At 38.0% G+C, this 18,077-nt stretch overlaps 1 long non-coding RNA gene across 1 annotated transcript in view; it reads left to right on the top strand.

The window, feature by feature from the left end:
- The window catches only part of LOC141584262 (uncharacterized), a 175,599-nt gene that overhangs the window by 43,195 nt on the left and 114,327 nt on the right, over positions 1-18,077 (top strand). The window lies entirely within an intron of this gene.

Below are 18,077 nucleotides of genomic sequence, written 5' to 3'. Positions count from 1 at the left end.
TTTTTTAAACTACAAGTGTAAGCAATTAGAAAACAATTTCTCTGAACAATTGATACACGTAAAAATCCAACTATAGCAAAAAATGGTTCTTAGATTTCCTTGCAGGCCAATTCACATTAAGTTTCAAATCTAGCAAGGAAGACCCAAGTGTGTTTTTTGTTAAAGTTTAAACAAGCAGCTAGTATAATGATCCTGAAGTTTCATCCATCATGCTACCAATTTCTTCATACTAGGGAAACATTATATTCTCTTTTTGTGTCTCAAAGACAAGAAATGCATTTAAAAAGTCTTGCCAATGACAAATGAATAATTGAGAGAGTGAAAATCATAGTTGGCAATATGCTTTCGAGGTGTTCAGAACGTAAGGCATGGAGATTTCCAATGCATTTCACTATAGCATGAACCACGGTCAGTTGATGCTTAAGTGGTGAAATCTACTTTTGCATTTTTTTCTGGTCCCTTGAAATTCAAAAATCGTACAGTGTTTAGCAGTGAAGATAGGATCAGAAATGCCGTGTGTTGATTTTGGGAAAATGTCTTTTTGGAGAGCGTGTGACTCCACTGTTGACAAGTAGGTTCTTTTCTGTTTGTTCCTCTTTCTTTCTTTCTTTCTTTCTTTCTTTCTTTCTTTCTTTCTTTCTTTCTTTCTTTCTTTCTTTCTTTCTTTCTTCTTTCTTTCTTTCTCTTTTTCTTTCTCTTTCTTTCTTTCTTTCTTTTTCTTTCTTTCTTTCTTTTTCTTTCTCTTTCTTTCTTTTTCTTTCTTTCTTTCTTTTCTCTTTCTTTCTCTCTCTTTCTCTCTCTTTCCTTCTTTCTCTTTTTTTTCTGCCTTCCATCCTGATAGACATTATACAAATTGTTGACAGATCAAGATTATTTGTGTATTAGTAAACAATAAGGAAAGATTTAAAAATTAAAAATCACACAAATGAGGATGATTTGGTTATTTCAGTGGAAGCAGGCTACTATACCAGACATGTTTGAGAAAGCTCTCAGCATGTTTCCTACTGATGGCTGCCCTGCTGCAGGTGTCTTGTTATGTGAAGTAGGAAGTTTTGATCTCAACATTTTAGGACTGTTCTACTCTGCTGTTTGACTCAGAAAAAAGTCTTCATTGAAGATTTACATTGGAAAAATTACTCTGCTTAAAGTAAGTTCAGAAAAATAACAAAAATATGTAAATGGTTAACTGTGCCATTTTGAAGCTTAATAAAGGGACTTAAATGACCCAATAAATTTTGCAAAAAAATTATTCTACATAAAAATTCATTGTTAAAGGCATATTCCTGATTAAAATGACTATTTTTATAAATACAGATTTAGGTTGTGCTCAGATATGATAAAACTATATCCAAAATGATCATAAACCATAATATTCTATATTCAGTTTTATGAATTACTTTTGACTTATTGCCATTTACTTATTCTTCACTTACTGCCAGTTTAATAATTACTTATGTGTATAAGACCAACCATTTACTTCAGTGTTTCAAACAAAAAAGTTACATTTTGTAAGTTTACTGAGAGATTTGGTGCAATACCTAATGCTTCCTAATATGATTACTCTCATCCAGCTTTGGTTTGGAGAAGCATCTCTACCTTTTCATACGGATGGTGTTCTGCCACTGTTCATTTCAAAAAACAAGAATGATTTACTCCTACTTGATAACCTGTGTAGTGCTGGAGTTAATAATAAAGAGATTTTCTATATTTATTTGAGCATTTAATGAACAAATAGAAAAAAAATGGGATAATTTCAGCAGTTCAGGATGAATTCCATGATTAATAACTAAATTCTTACCAATAAATTTACTCAATGTAAAATATTTTAAAATAGGCCATGGATTTTTTCTTTTTTTTAAGATGAAGCCTCACTGTGTTACCTAGGCTGCAGTGAAGTGGTGCAATCTCAGCTCACTACGACATCTGCCTCCCAGGTTCAAGTGATTCTTGTGCCTCAGCCTCTTAAGTACCTGGGATTACATGTGCTTGCCACTATGCCCGGATAATTTTTGCATTTTCAGTAGATACAGAGTTCCACCATGTTGGCCTGGCTGGTCTTGAACTCCTGACTGCAAGTGATCTGCCCACTTTGGCCTCCCAAAGTGCTGGGATTACAGGCATCAGCCACCACAACCGGCCTTGGATTTATTTCACCATTTTCATGGTTGTCCAGGTCTCAAAACAGAGTCCCCTTTATTTCCTCTTTCTGATTTCTTAGGGCCTTTCTGTTATCAATATCTTTCTTGTTGTCTCATTCACATGCATCGTCTTTCCTTTTCTCACAGCTACCATGTAAGCCACAGGTTCTCACAGTCACCTGTACACTTAATCTGTCACGTCCAAATTACTCTGGTTTGCCTGCCTTTTCTCATTTTTCTCTATCTTTCATATTGATTCCTTGCAGCCTGGATTTCCTTTAAGTATCTATAATGACTCCTTTTATATCCGATTCAGACTTCCGGTTCTGGTATTCAAAGCATCCAAAATCTGAAAACAACTTAGCTGTCTAAACATGGTTTACAAATTTACTTTCAATTTCCTAGTTCCTAACTGCTATTCCCCATTCAGGGCTACTAGACTAAACTAGATTAAATCTTTTTTTTTTTCCTTGATTTCCCTAAACCAGGATGTATAATGGTCATTTCAAATGATTCTATTTTGGTAACAGTATTTGACATATGAGAAACCCAAAGCAACAGAGACAGAGTGATGCAAGCTAATTGCAAGCCTTTTTTCTGCAGGTGAGAGTCCAAGGCCGTGGTCGGCAGCATCCCAGGACAGACTCATGTTCAGTTTGCTTGTGCTGTCCTTTGTTTTTAAGCTTGGAGATTTCCCTTAAGTAATTAAATACCCAGACAACGTTGCTCGTGTCATCAGGGCACACAGAGTTTCCTTAAATGTTTGAATTCTATGCCCCAGGAGTACGAGAAAGACTTCCCTGGTAAAAGTAAGCCCTATTCTTTTCAAAGTCTTGGAATGTCTTTAATGAGAAGTAAAACTTTTCATTCTGAATTCAAAAAGAAGTCTTAAAACCAAAAGTGTAAGTGGTTTGCCTCAGATCCTTTTAGATGCTTTCCCAAGTATAATTTTTTTTGCTAAGGAAAAGGTTTTGAGCTAAACAAAGGGTTATTAGCTACATGGCAGGATAGGTGTGAAGGAGATGGTATGAAGGGAAGCTGAAGTTTGGCTTGGCACAAACTATGCATTGAGGGTCACCCTCAGTACACCTGTTCACACCTATCTTGGATACCTGATATCAAGCTACTCAGTGGGTGACTATAGCCTTTTGCTTCATTACCCTACATGACTCTGTTCTGCTGGCATATTTGAAGGCCTAGAACATTCCCGACTTCTTAACATCAAATTGACTTCTCCTGCATTTAGTTCCTCAAGAAAAGTCTTGAAGAACAAAGAATGACTAACCCAAGAAATGAAGCTTTGCCGGGTGCAGTGATCTAGATGTATTATTCCTTTCCAGACAAATAAGCCCATGTATCCTGGAATTCTTGACCCAGAGGCATGTCCGATGGCCCTGTAGGAAGATTGTTTGTTTGCAACAGGGGCAGAGTCCTAAAACAATTCTGGTTAGGCAACTTCTTACTCTGCTTATACGTAGGGGCCCTGTGTCTAGATATTCTATCATAGTCTTAAAAAAGTCTGCACTAGATTAAGGCTTCTTTCAGCGGAGACCAAGCCTTTCCTAACAAGCAGGACTTTTTGGTACTGATTGAGTAGCCTATTATCTCAAAAGAGATTTTAAACATTTTATTAGGGCCATACATTTTCATGATAACTTCCATAGGAGCAAATAAATATCTAGTGTGTTTTAGGTACTGTTTCTCATACATTAGTTTTGATAATTCTTACTTTAACAATCTTTACCATAATAATCTCTTGTTGTTTTCTTATTATCCCTATTTTACAGATAGAGAAATTGAGGCAGACCGAAGTTAGGGGATTTGCACTGATGTTGCCAGGTCTTGAAACTAGACAGTGGCTTGTAGTAGACTCTGGGTTCTCAGCTACCATGAGCTGTGCATTGAGGTCATCTTCAGTATACCTGTTCACTCCTATCTTGTTTACCTGCTATCAAGCTACTCAGTGGGTGAGAACCAATATCTGCGGTTCTGCTGTTGACCTGGGAAAAGCTTCATCCACTGGCAAAAAAGAAGTAAGCCCAGGCAGGTGTCTCTGCAACACTGCTTATCTCTGTAATGGCAATTGCCACTTTGTCCTATAAATTTCACATTTCTGTGTTCCCTTGGAGTATGATCTTCTTGAAGATGAAAGTATTTTACTTTATTCATCTTTGTTTACTGTTTGTAAAATGAATGAGTTTATGTTATTTGTGCTGTGAAGGGCAGGCAGGACAGTAAAAGAGTTATTTAGGAGAAGATCTGATCTATGTCTAATGAACTTGCATGGCTATTATAAGACTCAGGAGTCTTTTTTAAGTAACTGGCACTGTCACCAAGTCTGAACTGGGCCACTGCTCTCTCAGTACTAAGACTGTGGAACAAAGATATACCGTGTTTTTCATGACTCAAACATCAGTTTTGAGAAAACCTTCAAAGCATCAATTTTCAGCAAAACAAGAAATTTAAAAAAATCTGGACACAACCCGAGTATAGGGGACAGAGTATCTTGTGAAACCAAACCACAGAGATACAGTTGGCAATATCCAGAATATGAGAAAATCTACAGGACAAATTGCTAGGGTTCTTCAATATATAAAAATGAAATAATAAATCAAGAGGGAGAATCTATAGATTTTTTAATGAGGGTTAAATAACAAATCTGCTTAATGCCCTGTGTGAATCCAGACTTTAACAAATTAAAAAAAAAAAAGGCTGAGCATGGTGGCTCACGTCTATAATCCCAGCACTTTGAGAGGCCAAGGGAAGCAGATCGCTTGAGCTCAGGAGTTTGAGACCAGCCAGGGTAACATGGCGAGACTCAGTCTCTACTAAAAATACAAAAAAAAAAAAAAAAAAAAAACAGCTAGGCAAGGAGTGCACGCCTGTGGTCCCAGCTACTCTGTAGGCTGAGGTGGGAGGATCACTTGAGAGGGAGGGCAAAGGTTGCAGTGAGTGGAGATTGCACCACTGCATTCCAGCCTGGGTAACAGAGCCAACCCTGTCTCAAAAAGATTCTTTTTGAATAGTGATAGGATCTTTGGTAACATTAAGAGATTATTAAGGACTTGCCAATTTAGCTGCAAAAATGCAGCTAAATAAAAAATTGATTTTTGTTAAAGATATACCAGAAGTATTTAGGAATGAAATACTATGATGCCTTGGATTTGCTTTAAAATTCATATTGGATTTGTCATTTAGTAAACATTATTTAAGAGTAGGTCATCGGTACATGCATGATGGATAAACTCATGACTTTTGTATGATTTAAATGTTTTGAGAGTAATAAGTTAAGAAAAACATTTTCAGCAAAATGACTTACAGATCTAGTATGGCTTTTTGAAAATATGAAAACTTGGTCTGGAATTGAATACTTTCTTATCATTCATTGGGCAGTTACTTTGCTCTATCATTTATATATTGCTCTGTACCAGACCATCCTAAAAATTTGAGGTTTACAATAACAACTATCATTTGTTTTATTTCTCAGTCTGTAATTTGAGTGATGCTAGCAGGGAAAACTCTTTAGCATGCCTCATGGCATCAGATAGGGCAGCTCACTCTGGGTCTAGAGGATTTACTTTCAAGATGACTCATTTACTTTGGCTGGCAAGTAGTCGCTGGCAGTCAGCTTGAAGCTCCGTCAGGACCGTGAACCAGGGGCCTTGGTTCCAGTTTACCTGGGCTGCTTGGGCTTCCTAGGAGCATGGTGGCAGTGTCCTGAGAGCCAGTCTCCCAAGAGACAGGAAGTAGGTCTTGCCATTTTCTTAAGATCTGGGCTCAAAAGCTGACACAATGGTATTTCCTTTGTCTATGGGTCAAGCCACCCCACAATCCAGGTATAAGGAGTGGAACATGTGCTCCACCTCTCAGTAGGAGGGTGCCATGAGGCCATGTTTTAAAACTGCCTTCTTTGCAGTCACTCAGAACCTCAGGTGTCAAACTACAGAACTGTTTTATGAAAATAACTAGAACAGATGTAACCAATGCTTAGGCCTAGAGTTTAAGTGGCCTGTCTTACAGTAGGCCCAGCAAATGAGTATAGCCATCTATACCTTCAAATAGGTAACACCAGGGCAGGCTGAGGTAAGAAAATTTGAAACAAATCACTAGAATCATTTGTAAGGGCTGGAAGTTGAAGTGTGGTTGAAAGGGAATTTACGCTGTCTTTCTAATATTATTTCTGGGTAGCAAATGGGACTTCAGCTGGCTGTGTTGAAAGATGCTGGGCCCTCACTCCTTTCTTCTACTAGTTGTGTGGCAATACCAAGTAGCTACAGCCACCCAATTTTACTCATAAATGTGGTGAGGACAAGAGATTCTGAAGTAGCATGTAGAGGATGGAAAGATTGGCAATGAACAAATTTGTGGACAAGATTCAGGGCTAAAAGAATTATTTGGGAAAAGGAAGTGGTTGTACTGCTTGGTGTGTACCAGACAATGAAAAACTTGGATTTTCCCCCAACAGGCATGAGTACATTTATCCAGCTAAACTGTTCTCAAGGTTAGAACCACAAGTAAATAATATTTTGAAAGGTAAGTTACTTTTCTTGAAAGTCTTTTCCAGCTCATTTTTAACTATGTTTAGTTGCCAGCAATAGCTCTTGGGAATCCTTTTCTGCTTAAGTGATATTCATCCATCTGTCTTTAGGAGATTATTTTAATTGATACATTTGCTTTGTTACCTACTTCTGATGGAGCTGTCATTTTAGACACCTCTAGATTCAGTTTGTTCAATAGACATTTATTAAGCACCTCCTGTGAATTATGCCTGGCCCTGGAGAACCTGGCTATGAGATTTTAAATGAAAAATACATTTCATGGGAGAGGTCCTAAAATGCTGTGGTAATACAGTGGAGAGAAAGAAACTTTGCCATGGGAAGTTGGGAAAAGCTGCATAAAGCAGGTGACATCTGAGCGGACTCTTGATGGATGGTGGGAGCCTGCCGGTTAGGGAGAGAGGAAATAACATGTTCAGATATCCAGAGTTGTGGAAAATCTCATGGTATGTTTTGTGATAGTGTATGAATTAACTCAGCAGGGAACAATGTGATTAGTGTGGTGCTTTTTCTCTTATCATTGTTTCTTTTTGCACTAGGCTGAGAAGAAAGATAATTCCAGGAAAATTAAGCACTCTATATTACAAACTACAAATAATGAAACATTTGCCTCTGTAAAAATAATTCCAGGAAAATTAAGCACTCTATATCACAAACTACTAATAAGAAAACACTTGCCTCTCTAAGGTTCCCCATCCCTGTCTTTGGTACATTAAAGATCTGCATATGAGGCTGTACAGTGGCTCACGCCTCTAATCCCAGCACTTTGGGAGGCTGAGGCAGGAGGTTCACTTGAGGCCAGGGGTGTAAGACCAGGCTGGACCACACAGTGAGACTCTGACTCTGTAAAAAAAGAGTAAAAATCCTGAAATAATAAAAATATTTTAAAAATTAAAAAAGAACTACACATGCTAGACCAAGGAGTTTGAAGTTTCACTTGTATGCAAAACGTCAATGGAAGACTTCAAGCAGGTGAATGAAATGTCACTAAGTCTTGGACAAGGCAGTGGCTAAGAAGAGAGGGACTAGCTATGGCTAGATTTGAGAGAACTGGCAGAGGCAGAGTCAACCGGATTTACTGTTTTATTGGCTAAGGAGATGAATGGAAGAGATGAAAGGAAGCACTGAGTTTGGCCACCTGATACTATGGGGAGGTCATTTGCCGACAGACACGGAGGAAGTTTTTGGAGGAGGAGGCAGTGGAGAAGGTGGTTCATCTTTGGGCTGGTGATACTGGAGAAGTCATATATCCAGATGTTACTATGGGTCTGATATTCGAAGGGGCAAGGTGAAATTTGTGAACATGTAGGGAAGCAGTTGTTGATGTCGTGGAAATAACCTTTTAATATTCCTTTCTTTCAAAAATATCTTGAACTCAGTACCTTCTACGTTCTATATAAGGTAATATTTGTGTACTTTTTATATCTTTCTGAATTTATAACTAGATTAACATGGACTCTTCAGTTGGTTAAGTTGACAGTATGTCGGTATCTCTCAGAACCTCACTGCCCCAATAACTACTGAAGACTGCTTTGGGGAAATCATGCCTTTTTAATGGTTATATGCTTTCCTTACTCTCTTCCTTTTAATCCTTGGATTCAAGTCCCCCTACCCATTTTCATCTTTTTGACAGACATTTTTTCTTCTTTCAACTTTCTCTTTTTCTTTGTTCTGTTGACTCCTGTGACTGACGTCTTTAGTCTAAGGCTTTTCCCACTCTGCTGTATGTCTCTTAAATCAGTCACTCTTAATCATCTCAAGATTTCTCTTCAGGAAATGCTTCTTTCCTTTTTCCATATTGGTGAATCTGTCCATAGGCTCTGGTTATTTACTGTTTTGGAATTAAGTGAGATTACTTTGATAAATTTTTCTCAGCAACCTATTGCCATTTTCAGCTCCTTCTAGAAAGTATAGTAGAAGACATCATTGTGTGGTAGCTATTACATGCCATTGTCTGCTGGGCTCTTAGGTTGCAGCAGCAATAGCAGTAGCAGTAGCAAAGCCTAATGCATGTGGCCAGGCACAATTCTAAGTGCATTATGTATTTAACAAGACATTCAATCCTTATGGCAGTAACATCTAGGTGGGTACAATTATCATCTCCATGTTGTAGTTGAGCAAAGTGAGATACATTGGGTAAGTTGCTTAATGTGTTAAAACTAGTAAATGGTTAAATTGTCAACCAGGGACACACTTGTGCACCAACCAGTTCTCTCTTTGATCTCACCACTTTGGTGTCCCTAAGTTGTACTTGTTCAATCAAAGAATATTATAGATGTGCAGCCCTGTTTTCAAGAGTTCCTGACATCTTTTCTGTAATCTAGGTTATATTCCAGGCACGTAAATGAAGTAGGTATTCATATTTACCAAATGCATAGATATTACAGATGACTTGTTATAGGAAACAAACCTCAAATTTGACCTCTGTGAGATCTGTATATTTCCTCTTATTACCTGTGGCTTTTCTTGCTTAAGTCTCACTTGGGTTGAGAAACTTTTATTGGAACTTCATACAGTGATTTAATGGAAGTCAGTGAGCACTTCCTATTGAACTCTGCCTTCCTGGTGGTTGAAAATATGCAAAAACGTAACTGAGTTTCAAATGATATTTCGAATTCGAGATCTAATCCTAGTTTTTCTGAATGTGTCCAAGCAAATTAACCTTCTGAATGGCTGAGACTTAGTAAAACTCATCCTGAGGATTTAATTGGATGGATAGGCTACTTGCTGGCCATTCTGGTTGCATTAAAACTTACTCTGACCACTGGGGCCTAATATAGTAATATGAACAATACTTTTCTTTTTGTCAGGAAGCCATCACCTTTCTTCCAAGTATTGGATCTATTTATAGGTAGAATGTTTTTTTAAAAATTTTCAAGTCTCCCGCTATTATTGTGTGAGCATCTAAGTCTCTTTGTAGGTCTCCAAGAACTTGTTTTTATGAATCTGGGTGCTCCTGTATCGGGTGCATATATATTTAGGATACTTAGCTCTTCTTGTTGCATTGATCCCTTTATCGTTATGTAACTTCCTTCTTTGTCTTTTTTGATCTTTGTTGGTTTAAAGTATGTTCTATCAGAGACTAGGATTGCAACCTCTGCTTTTTTTTTTTTTTTTTTATTTCCATTTGCTTGGTAAGTATTTCCCCATCCCTTTATTTTAAGTCTTTGTGTGTCACTGCACGTGACATGGGTCTCCTGAATACAGCACACCGATGAGTCTTGACTCTTTATCCAATTTACCAATCTTTGTCTTTTAATTGGGGCATTTAGCCCATTTGCATTTAAGGTTCATATTGTTATGTGTGAATTTGATACTGCCATTATGATGCTAGCTGGTTATTCTGCACATTATTTGATGCCATTTCTTTTTTATATTTTTTTTATTTTTTTTAAAATTTTTTTTATTGCATTATAGGTTTTGGGGTACAATTGAAGAACATGCAAGATTGTTGCATAGGTACACACATGGCAGTGTGGTTTGCTGCCTTCCGTCCCCTCACCTGTATCTGTCATTTCTCCCCATGCTATCTCTTCCCACCTCCCCACCCCCCGTCCCTCCCCCATTTCCCCCCAAGGGACCCCAGTGTGTAGTGCTCCCCTCCGTGTGTCCATGTGTTCTCATTGTTCAACACCCACCTATGAGTGAGAATATGCGGTGTTTGATTTTCTGCTCTTGTGTCATTTCTTCATAGTGTCATTAGTCTTTATTTTTTGGTGTATTTTTGTGTTTTCCATATTTAGTGCTTCCTTCAGGAATTTTTTCAAGGCAGGCCCGGTGGTGACAAAACCCCTCAGCATTTGCTTGTCCAGAAAGGATCTTATTTCTCCTTCACTTATGAAGCTTAGTTTGGCCGGATATGAAATTCTGGGTTGAAAATTCTTTTCTTTAAGAATGTTGAATATTGGCTCCCACTCTCTTCTGGCTTATAGGGTTTCTGCAAAGAGATCTGCTGTTAGTCTGATGGGTTTCCCTTTGTAGCTAACCTGACCTTTCTCTCTGGCTGGATTTAACAGTTTTTCTTTCATTTCAACCTTGGTAAATCTGACAATTACGTGTCTTGGGGTTTCTCTTCTTGTGGAGTATCTTAGTAGTGCTCTCCTTGGTTCCTAAATTTGAATATTGGCCTGTCTTGCTAGGTTGGGGAAGTTCTCCTGGATCATTTCCTGAAGTATGTTTTCCAACTTGGTTTCATTCTCCCTGTCACTTTTGGGTACACCAATCAATTATGGGTTTTGTCTTTTCACATAGTCCCAAATTTCTTAGAGACTGTGTTCATTCCTTTTCAATCTTTTTTTCTCTAACGTTGTCTGCATGCCTTATTTCAGCAAGGTGGTCTTCAATCTCTGATTTCCTTTCTTCCACTTGATTGATTCAGCTACTGATACTGTGTCTGCTTCACAAAGTTCTCATGCTGTGTTTTTTAGCTCCATCAGGTCGTTTATGTTCCTCTCTAAACTGGTTATTCTAGTTAGCAGTTCCTGTAACTTTTAATCAAGGTTCTTAGCTTCCTTGCGTTGGGTTAGAAGGAGAAAATCAGGACAAATATCTAATGCTTGCAGGGCTTAAAATCTAGATGATGGGTTGACAGGTGCAGCAAACCACCACAGCACATGTATACCTATATCAAACCTGCACATTCTGCAAATGTATCCTGGAACTTAAACTAAAATTTAAAAAAAGGTGTTCTGACTGGCCACTATCCATGTATGTAAAGAAATGTTTCCTGGCATACCAGCAGCACTGGTGGCAGCTGTGCCAGGGAAGAGCAGCAGCAAGATGTCCTAATGGATGACCTATCTAAATAAGGCCAATCTGTTTGAAATAGATTCTATTGTCACTGTGCAACCAACGAACATTTCTGTATAAAAACTTCAAAATTGTTCTTTGGAGAGCCTTAAGAATTAATAAACATAATTTGCTTTTTTTTTTTTGCAGTGTGTTTATTGTCATTTAGCTGTTTATGAAAAATATTTTCTCTTTTTAGTGATTTTTTAAAAAACATCCATTTTGGGGGAAGAAATGTACTGTGGCAATATATTGTACTTGACAAATTTTAATTATTAGTTAAGTTTAATTTCTGACAGAAACCCTACCAATAACTGTATTAAAATTTTATACATTCTTGGCCAGGTAAAGTGGCTCGCAGCTGTAATCTCAGCACTTTGGGAGACCAAGATGGGTGGATCACTTGAGGTCAGGAGTTTAAGACCAGCCTGGCCGACAAGGTGAAACCCCATTTCTACTAAAAATACAAAAGTTAGCCGGGAGTGGTGGCAAGTGCCTGTAATTCCAACTATTCAGGAGGCTAAGGCAGGAGAACCTCTTGAACCTGGGAGATGGAGGTTGCAGGGAGCTGCAATCACACCACTGCACTCCAGCCTGGGCAACGGAGCAAGACTCAAAATAAAAAAAAAAAAAGATGTACACATTCTTTAAATTGTATTCATGATGGCAAATGTTGAAATGTGAATGGCCAGTAAAAACTTGTTTCATTTTCTGATCATATTATCTGCTTTAAAAACAAAAATCATGTTGTCTAATTTATTATTATACAATGGAAAGAAAGACCATCTAGAATATTCATCTCTTTTAAAAAAATCTTGTTAAATTATTCTCCAAAGTATATCCATCACTCCATTAAATCTTATTTCATTTAAAAACAATTTTTGTTGGAGTTCCTCTTTCAATTTTGGTCAAACAGCTCTGTACTTGATGACTTTATGTCAAATCTATGTAGAGTTTCTGGAGTGGGCTCCACTCCATCGCCATACCTGAGAGAATGCCAGATTTCCTGCTTCCTCATTTGCATGACTTCTCAAAGTCAGCATTTTGATAATGACACATAGAAAACAGTCCTTTTAAAAGGAATGGCTTGCTATTGGTTTGGGCAGGAGGCATTTTGGGTGACTGAGCAGTTAAGTCATCTCTTTATTTGAGAATAAATGATGAAGGGGTGTTTGAATGGGTTACCAAGTTATAAATTAATCTTGAGGTACTCAAATGATTGTAAACCACCTGAGCTTTCCTCTCAGCTTTTAAATCATATGATATCAATCTCTGCTCATTTTCCTCTGGGTAATTTGTTATTATGCTGATGGTAACCAACTCCATGAGACATTAACCGGCAATCCACATTACCAGTGAGTATACATTACAGCACTAAAATAAAAATAAACTCATGGAAGAAATAGCTTGAGATCTCAACCATGCTTTTCTGTCTACAAAATGGCATGACAGTTTGGGGATTTCTAGCTGAAAATAAATTTAATTATGTTACTACTTTGCTGCTGCTAATTAGTGCCTCAGATATAGATCAGAAGGGCAGCCCAGTGTAGGTTTGGAAAAGAGGGTTTACTACCAAGATAACAGAATGGGTTGCCTCTCTTGCTCTATGTAAAGTGACATTTAAATTAGATCCTGGAAATTACCTTTTCTGTTTATGTTAGCAAGATACTCTTCTCTTTTTCTTTATTCGAATAAGGAAGCAGCTTTATAACATTCTGTATCGCCTGCCTGAAGTGTTTTGCATACCTGTAACCTTTCAATTAATGTTATTTATGTTTCAATAAACCACCATGCTACTTTTCCAGATGTCCTAATCCTTCATGTAAATGAATTTATTAGATCCAGCCACCAGACTCTATGAAATCTGCCAAATTCACTGTCTGGGCCACATACCATGGAGTTTGAGCTGTATTTGCATAAGCTTGTTCTGTAAGTGTAATCTTATGTATCATCTGCAGAGTTAAAGTTTCACTAATGTAAATCCCTGACAAATCAAATACAGATGTAACTTTTTGCCCTCAGGGGTGAGCCTGTCAATTCTCGGCTCTAGTATCTACCTCCTCCCCTTGGTGCTGGGCCCCCCATCCTCACCGTCTTTTCAGTACTAATAATCTTTCAAAATTGTTGACGTAAATACATTGTGGGTACCAAACATGGCACGGAATGGCAGCAAATATGGGTTGCTCAGGTCTTCTTTCCATCATTCTGCCAGGCTAAAATAAGGCTGGCGAGTCATTTGAAGGGAGCTAGTTATACCACCTGGAAAAATTTCCCCTGCCAATCAGTGGATGGCAGACAGATTGTTTCAGTTTGCCTAGAGATGTTTCAGATAAGGAGGAGTCAAGCTTAATAAATGGGTTAATGTCAGCCGGCAAATTCCATAACCTGGCCAAGGTAAATTCAATAATAGGCCAATAGAGGAAGGAGGAGGGGGTTGGCATGAAGAGGCTGGAGGGGCGGGGGGAGGGGGAAGGATCTATCTTCTCAGCCCTAGTCTTTTTGGTGATTGTCACAACCTCAATGGAAGGCAGGATTCTTCTTTAGATTCAGTGATTAGCTTCAGAACTCTTGACAGGTTTAAGCCATGTCTAAAAAGAGGGAAAATATGACTGCCGAATGTGGAGGGTGTTAGTGTTCTTTGGGTTTGTTTTTGATTATTTTAAAGTCTAAATATGTTTCCTCTGCTGGTGCCCAGTTGCTATTTATTTGGCTTTAGCCTTTGATCCCCCTTATGCTGGCACATCATAAAAAACATATTCCTGCTCAAGTCTTATATTATGTAGTTTGTTTCTGCTCAGGGTGTTCACCAGGCAGGGCTATACCCACTGAATAAGCCTCTCTTTGTTTTTGATGGACTCCAGGTGTTTATCACTATAAGTTAGTAATGGAGTTAACCGCAAGAAGCAAACTGGAAAGAGAAGGAATTGGGGAAAATTCTAAGTTTGATAACTTAGGAGTCTGCCTTTTGGCAAAACCCCTAAGGGAATAAAACACTCTAAGAAAACAGAGTCTTGCTTTTGCTTTCTAATCAAGTTGGATGAAATTGGCATTTTAGTATGCATAGATATGCTTGTTCATTTTATTTCTTCAGTGAGTTTCTTTGAAAGTGGCCAAAGAGCCTTTTTTCCCTATGCATTTTCATCATGGAACTAAAATGAATAATGGCAGTGATTCCAGAAGAGATTACTCATATCCATTTTCTTGATCTGAGCTAGGAGGATTAATGCCAGAAGCAATTTTCCACCTGTGGTAACTTTTTCTTTCTCCTTTGGAGGAGGGAAGGACAAGGGAACAACAATAATATTGGGATGAATGGCTAACAACTAGTCGGTGAAAGTGATCAGAAGAGCCTCCTTGTACTTGATCACTTTTCAATTAGGGTATTTCTTATTTCTGTTTTTCTTTTCTGCCAAACCAGATATTGTTTTGGGAGTAGGGGCCAATGTAATGAAAATGTATCATGGTAAAGAAGATTGCTGGAGAGGTTTGCTTATTTGTCTATCTCCTTTGTTTATACAAATGTGTATGGCGCTCCCGTGTTAAAGATCAAACAAAGCTTTACTTTGGACACCTTGAAGCCCAAAGTCCAAGGTCAGGGCCTTTGAAGAATGCACATTTGCTACTGTTAGTCTAAGAATCCTGATTTTTCCGTATATTACTTTGTTTTCTGATTTAAGTATTATAGTCCTAGTTATAATAAAAATTGTGGCCAAATAAGAGGATTTAACAAAGTATTTGCACAAGGTGGATTAAAAAGAGGTGCAGTGTCTAAGAAATATGCATTTTATAAAGTAGTAATAATTTTTGAGCATATGCTAGGCATCGTTCTAATTTTTTTCACATAAATTAAAATACTTAGTTTTTTCACTGACTGATGGAAAAATTAGTGGGCTAATCTATTAGACTAATCTATGATGTAGACACTACTATCATCCTCCTTTATTGAGGAAGAAACTGAGGCACAAATAATCTAAACCACTTGCTCCAACAGCAAAAGAATTGTATAGCCAATAATAAACTATAGGCAGTTTGGCTTTAAAGCTGGTGTTTTACACCAGGTTTCTGTAGATGCAAATAAGGATGGGGTAATCTTCCTAACTTTCAGAAACTTATACTGCTAAAACAAAATTTTGTGTTAATAAGATTCTATTTGAAATGTTAAGAGAAACAAGCTTTACACAAAGTATAACTTAATGGCAAATGTTCCAGTACTTTGCTTTGACATTTTTACCACACAATATATAGTAGGACTGACATGATAAGTCATTCCAGAAGTTAATTTTTGTTTTATTTTCTTTGGAGTTTTCAAATACCATTTTAAAACTTAATTCAGTGTCTGATTTCCATGCCTAAGTAGGTATGTCCCATAAATGTGTATATTTCATCTCAAGCTAAAACAGAGCTCAGAGGACTACAATTCAAGAAGACAAAAATCTATTTTTACTTCAGCCTTTCCAAAGCAGTAAGCTGATTTTTTTCTAGAATACAGTGTGCATCCAATCCAAAATTCTCAAATTCAAGTTGATTCTCAAATTCAAATTGATTCTCAAATTCCTCAAACACAAAAATTAAGAGACTCTCATTTTTTTTTATTATCTTGGAAAGAGAGAAGAGCTATTAGAAAAGTAGAAATTGGAAAGAGAAGCCGACCCTAAAGAAACTCTCCCATAAGCTTTCCCAGAGGAAAGGGAATATGTAAGACATTAGCAATCAGTTTGGGCATTTGAGTCCTCTCTCTGTTTATATGCCAATAAAAGAGCTAGCTGGTACTCTTGATAACTGCAGAACCCTGTTTACGGAAAGCTTCATTTCCCTGTGTGGATCCATCTAACTGAGAGGGAGGCATTGAAAGCGTGGTAAAAAGGTAGCCCCATTTCATGGTACTCTATTTGATAGTATCTTGTTTATTTGTCCCTTTTCACAGACATTTCTGAATGCATTTATATTTTATTTACAAAGGTACATAGTTCTTCTAGAACATGCTCCCGCCTCTACAACATATACAAAGTTAAAATGTTATTTAATGTATGTAAACAGTGGCAGAATATAGCATTTTTCTTTCCTCTTTGTGTTTCTCAAGGCATATATGATCATATTCAAATGCATGTAGAGGAGGTCTTTAGGCTTTCCTGCAAAAGTCAATATAACACATTACGAAGCGTCCTGGATAGTCTTTGCATGATATCTTTTTAGTTGCCTTCCAGTTTGCAGGGTTTGCACAGCAAAAACCCTTCCTGAGGGATGGGACTAGGGCGTAGCAGGCAGGTCAATGGATGATCAGCCACTGCAGCCCTACCAAAGCCAGCTGGAAACTTAATTGTCCAATGGAGAGTATACACCGCTGGGACTCAAGGACCAAGGGTGACTGTGGACAAGGCCAGGACTGCCTGAATATTTGCAAAATGACAAGTGGAGGAAGAAATCACTTCTTCTCTCACTGCAAGCTGCCTACCACTTCCTGCAATACCTCTAACCACCACCACCCACAATCACGCCAGCAGCACTAGCAGCAACATACACTCCTGCACTCTCATTGGGTGTGTAAAGCTGCTTCCCCTCTTCCTTTTCAGCTACCTGGCTCTTACCATAGATTTTGTCTCCGGAAATATTTGAAGAGCAGGCTGGGCTTGGTGGTTCGCATCTGTAATCCCAACACTTTGGGAAGCCAAGGTGGGTGGATCACCTGAGGTCAGGAGTTCTGGACAAGTCTGGCCAACACGGCAAAACCCTGTTTCTGATAAAAATACAGAAATTAGCCTGGTGTGGTGGTGGGTGCCTGCATTCCCAACTACTCAGGGGGCTGAGGCAGGAGAATTGTTTGAGCCCAAGAGGCGGAGGTTGCAGTGAGCATAGACTGTGCCACTGCGCTCCAGCCTGGGCAACAGAGCAAGACTCTACCTAAAAATAATAATAAATAATAATAGTAATAATTTGAAGAGCAGTACCAAAAGGATAGGCATTCCATTTACTTCTACAGTTTTTCTAATAGTTGCCAGTCTACTGTCTACATGCTTTGACCAGATTGCTTTGGCCCCTTGTGGAATTGTTTTTACTGAACTGAATATGGTGTTGCACCCTCATCAGGCATCGAGGAAAGCAGGGAGAAGCAGTCACAGGAAATGACTGTAGTTTTTATTGAAGCGTTGTTTTTAAGATTGTTGTTTATCAGTGTCTTTTTTATGAGTCCCCAAAGAGGTATTTCTGTTCAGAGGAGGGCAGGGAAAGCTGTCTTCCTGAACAATTGGTATGTTTCTATCTAACATAGACACCAGGCATCTTGTAACTGCTAACTCATTTAAGTCGGTGAAATCTTCTTAAGAACATGACCAGAATATATGATTTTCATGTTACAACCAATTATTTCATCCAATGAATGGGCTACAATTCATTTGGAATAAATTTGTTTTATCATTGACCAAGAAACCTGCCAGATTCTTTAAATGCTGTAAAGAAATCTCTTCAGGTTAAAGCACTTACGTTCACAGGAACTATCTATGCTTTCAAGCAGGTAATAATGAGGATGAGGATGATTTGTTTTTAGGAGTGTTATTTTTAAATTTTTTTCCTTTTTTAACCTACTCATATGATTTCAAGG

This window comes from Saimiri boliviensis, chromosome 4, assembly GCF_048565385.1.
Source record: "Saimiri boliviensis isolate mSaiBol1 chromosome 4, mSaiBol1.pri, whole genome shotgun sequence".
Taxonomy (NCBI): domain Eukaryota; kingdom Metazoa; phylum Chordata; class Mammalia; order Primates; family Cebidae; genus Saimiri; species Saimiri boliviensis.
The sequence above is the reverse complement of the archived record's forward strand: the minus strand, read 5'-3'. Positions and strand labels throughout refer to the sequence as shown.